We start from the raw sequence: 5,223 nt of genomic DNA, 5'->3' as shown, positions 1-5,223 counted from the left end.
AATGGTGTCTTCTACAGAGATTAGCTTGGAAGGTTTTGATGGGTGTCACTTGTGACTTGCAATCATCATTGCACTACTACAAAAACAACAATATATGAATTAAAAAACTACCAAAAATTGCATATAAATGACTAAATTTGATCACGTGACCATTAGTAGTTTATTGCCAGTCATTAATCACGCGACCAAATTTATGACTAAACTATTTTAGTCATTTATTGGTTGTTTTGATTGATCAATTTGGTCAGTGATTTAGTCATTAATTTGGTCATTGATTTAGTCATTTATTTAATCATTGATTTAGTCGTTAATTTAATCATTTATTGTTGTTGACTAGTCATTTATTTGGTCATTAATTTAGTCATTGAATTGGTCATTGATTTAGTCGTTAATTTAGTCATTGATTGTTGTTAATTGGTCATTTATTTAGTCATTAATTGTTGTCAATTGGTAGTATATTTAGTAATTTTATTCATTACTTTGTCGTCAATTGGTCATATATTTAGTCACATTAGGGTACGATGGAATCGAACCACCATCCTCCTGCTTGTAAAGCAGGTGCTCTTCCATTTGAGCTAGCACCCTTTAAAGAATAATTATACCATGTATCTTATGTTATCCTATAAACATACATTTCTACAAAATACAAAATTAAGTATTTGATAACAAAGAATCAATGTTTAAGGACATCACATCACTATCTAAAATATCTACAAGAGAGGATTTCAATGACCAATGACCAACTCTACACTCAGCTAAAATATCTACAAGAGCTAACTTCTTTGCATATTAAGGGTCATCAAACACTAAAATATTGTCAAATAAGGTTCCTGATTTGACCTATTGTACAAGAAAATAGGAGAACATGGATTGTCAAATCGAATCAATTACTCAAGTGAACTACATGACTATTCAATTTTGTAGTTGATAAACTAACTCACGAGAGCTCGAATTGCCTATTTTTCAATATACCACAGAATTTATGTGTCATTCTCTGGTGAAACTTCCAACTTAAGATTGCCAGTTTGAACACTCAATTTTGTCTTTAGGCAGAGGATAAGGGATATAATCCTCTTTCAAATTGAAGACCTTGGATTGCCTCATTTCAACATACCAAAGAATTTGTGTGGCCTTCTCTGGTGAAACTTCCAGCTTAAGATGGCCAATTTAAACACTCAATTAAACTTGGAACTACTGAGATCTAGATCCAACAACCCAAGAGCATTGATGAAATCTAACAGATCTTGCTTACTTTCATCAAAGATTGGGGCCCCACCCCTCTTTTCCAGGTTTGAGATGGGGGAGTTAAAATCTCCCATCAAAATCCACTTCTCATTGCTAAAAAGCTATCTAGAATTCACTGGAGAAGTCCAAAGAATCTTTTTGGAATTCTTGATATTAGGAGCATAAATATTTGAAATGATGCATGAAGAGCCATCCAAAAGGTTGGTAATCCTGGTATCAATATGATTTGGGTTGGAGACAACAACCGTCCCTTGAATCACTCTAGGATTCCAAAAAGTAGCAGTACCCCAGACGCACCATCTACTTCATAACAGTGTACACCACAATCCTTAAAAACAACCTTCATTTTCATGATTTTTTTAGATGACATTTTAGTTATTGTCGCAACTAATATTGTTGGAAGTAATGTAGTCGTGATAATATCTTTGATATTTAAACACAGAAAAATAAAATATATGTGTATGTATAGTTGAGTCATAGCAGTTCCTTGGACATTAATATCCCACCATTAAGCAATCTTATCAAATAAATCAAGGTTATGGGTCCACATTTTTTCAAATCTAAAAGGGAGGAAATACTCAAAATAATAGGAAAAGGATCAGATCCAATCCTAGACAGAGAAGTCAAGTCGCAAGAGAAATCAATCGGCCAATCAGGAGAAATAAGTCTCCTATCTAATCTTACTTGAATAAGATTCGAGCCACTACGCCTGTTGGACCAAGTAAAATTGGAACCACCGAGATCAAGATCCAAAAACCCAAGAGCATTGATGAAATCTAACAGATCTTGCCTACTTTCTTTAGAGATTGGGGCTCCACCCCTCTTTTCCAGGCTTGAGATGGGGGAGTTAAAGTTTCCCATCAGAATCCACGTCTCATTGCTGAAAAGTTGTCTAGAGTACACCAGAGAAGTCCAAAGAATCTTTCTAGCATTCTTTCTATTAGGAGCATAAACATTTGAAATGATGCATGAAGAGCCATCCAAAAGGTTGGTAATCTTGGTAGCAATATGATTCGGGCTGGAGACAACAATCATCCCTTGAATCACTCTAGGATTCCAAAAAGTAGCAATACCCCCAGACGCACCATCTGCTTCATAACAATGTACCCCACAATCCTTTAAAACAACCAACTTCATTTTCATGTTTTTTCAGACAACATTTTAGTTATTGTCACAACTAATATTGTTGGAAGTAATGTAGTCATGATAATATCTTTGATATTTAAACATAGAAAAATAAAATATATATGTGTGTATAGTTGAATCTTAAACACGTCTTAGCTACTCTGTACATAGCAGTTCCTTGGACATTAATAGCCCACCATTAAGAAATCTTATCAAATAAATCAAGGTTATGGGTCCACATTTTTTCAAATCTAAAAGGGAAGGGATTTCTCCTACTAAGGGAGGAAATACTCAAAATATTAGGAAAATGGTCATATCCAATCCTAGACAGAGAAAAAAAGTTGCAAGAGAAATCAATCAGCCAATCAAATGAAATGAGCCCCCTATCTAGTCTTACTTGAATAAGATTCGAGCCACTATGCATGTTGGACCAAGTAAACTTGGAACCACCGAGATCCAAATCCAACAACCCAAGAGCATTGATGAAATCTAACAGAACTTGCTTACTTTCTTCAGAGATTGGAGCCCCACCCCTCTTTTCCAGGTTTGATATGGGGGAGTTAAAATCTCCCATCAGAATCCACTTCTCATTACTAAAACTCTATCTAGAATTCACCAGAAAAATCCAAAGAATCTTTTTGGAATTATTTCTATTAGGAGCATAAACATTTAAAATGATGCATGAAGAGCCATCCAAAAGGTTGGTAATCCTGGTAGCAATATGATTCAAGCTGGAGACAACAATCGTCCCTTGAATCACTCTAGGATTCCAAAAAGTAGCAATACCCCCAGATGCACCATCTACTTCATAACAATGTACCCCACAATCCTTAAAAACAACCAGCTTCATTTTCATGATTTTTTCAAATGACATTTTAGTTATTGTCGCAACTAATATTGTTGGAAGTAATGCAGTCCTGATAGTATCTTTGATATTTAAACACAGAAAAATAAAATATATGTGTATGTATAGTTGAGTCTTAAACACGTCTTAGCTACTTTGTACATAGCAGTTCCTTGGACATTAATATCCCACCATTAAGCAATCTTATCAAATAAATCAAGGTTATGGGTCCACATTTTTTCAAATCTAAAAGGGAAGGCCTTACTCCTACTAAGGGAGGAAATACTCAAAATAATAGGAAAATGGTCATATCCAATCCTACACAGAGAAAAAAAGTTGCAAGAGAAATCAATCGGCCAACCAAGAGAAATAAGCCTCCTATCTAATCTTATTTGAATAAGATTTGAGCCACTATGCCTGTTGGACCAAGTAAACTTGGAACCACCGAGATCCAAATCCAAAAACCAAAGAGCATTGTTGAAATCTAACAAATATTGCTTACTTTTGTCAGAGATTGGGGCCCCACCCCTCTTTTCTAGGTTTGAGATGGGGGAGTTAAAATCTGCCATCAGAATCCACTTCTCATTGTTGAAAAGTTGTCTAGAATTCACTAGAGAAGTCCAAAGAATCTTTCTAGAATTCTTTCTATTAGGAGCATAAATATTTGAAATGATGCATGAAGAGCCATCCAAAAGGTTTGTAATCCTGGTAGCAATATGATTCGAGCTGGAGATAACAACAGTCCCTTGAATCACTCTAGGATTCCAAAAAGTACCAATACCCCTAGGCGCACCACTTGCTTCATAACAATGTACCCCATAATCCTTAAAAACAACCAACTTCATTTTCATGTTTTTTTCAGACAACATTTTAGTTATTGTCGCAACTAATATTGTTGGAAGTAAATTAGTCATGATAATATATTTGATATTTAAAAACAAAAACAAAATATATGTGTATGTATAGTTGAGTCTTAAACACGTGTTAGCTACTCTGTACATAGGAGTTCCTTGGATATTAATATCCCATCATTAAGCAATCTTATAAAATAAATCAAGGTTATGGGTCCACATTTTTTCAAATCTAAAAGCGAAGGCCTTTATCCTACCAAGGGAGGAGATACTCAAAATAATAGGAAAATGGTCAGATCCAATCCTAGCCAGAGAAGACAAGTTGCAAGAGAAATCAACCAGCCAATCAGGAGAAATTAGCCCCCTATCTAATCTTACTTGAATAAGATTCAAGCCACTGAACCTATTGGACTGAGTAAACTTGGAACCACCGAGATCTAGATCCAACAACCCAAGAGCATTGATGAAATCTAACAGATCTTGCTTACTTTCTTTAGAGATTGGGGCCCCACCCCTATTTTCAAGGTTTGAGATGGGGGAGTTAGAATCTCCCATCAGAATCCACTTCTCATTGCTAAAAAGCTATCTAGAATTCACTAGAGAAGTCCAAAGAATCTTTATGGAATTCTTGCTATTAGGAGGATAAATATTTGAAATGATGCATGAAGAACCATCCAAAAGGTTGGTAATCCTGGTAGCAATATGATTTGGGCTGGAGACATCAACCGTCCCTTGAATCACTCTAGGATTCCAAAAAGTAGCAATACCCCCAGACGCACCATCTGCTTCATAACAGTGTATCCCACAATCCTTAAAAAAAACCAACTTCATTTTCATGATTTTTTCAGACGACATTTTAGTTATTGTTGCAACTAATATTGTTGGAAGTAATGTAGTCATGATAATATCTTTGATATTTAAACATAGAAAAATAAAATATATGTGTATGTATAGTTGAGTCTTAAACACGTCTTAGCTACTCTATACATAGCAATTCCTTGGACATTAATATACCACCATTAAGCAATCTTATCAAATAAATCAAGGTTATGGGTCCACATTTTTTCAAATCTAAAAGGGAGGAAATGCTCAAAATAATAGGAAAATGGTCAGATCCAATCCTAGACAGAGAAGAAAAGTTTCAAGAGAAATCAATCG

At 35.0% G+C, this 5,223-nt stretch overlaps 1 non-coding gene across 1 annotated transcript; it reads right to left on the bottom strand.

Annotated features, from left to right (window-relative positions):
* Nucleotides 1–512: 512 nt before the first annotated feature.
* TRNAV-UAC (transfer RNA valine (anticodon UAC)) lies at nucleotides 513–585 on the bottom strand. The gene has a single exon. It is a non-coding gene; the product is annotated as a tRNA-Val (tRNA).
* Nucleotides 586–5,223: the final 4,638 nt, after the last annotated feature.

The sequence above is a fragment of the Cryptomeria japonica genome, chromosome 1 (genome assembly GCF_030272615.1).
Source record: "Cryptomeria japonica chromosome 1, Sugi_1.0, whole genome shotgun sequence".
NCBI classification, from domain to species: domain Eukaryota; kingdom Viridiplantae; phylum Streptophyta; class Pinopsida; order Cupressales; family Cupressaceae; genus Cryptomeria; species Cryptomeria japonica.
Note: the sequence above shows the minus strand (reverse complement) of the source record. Positions and strands in the feature narration are given on the sequence as shown.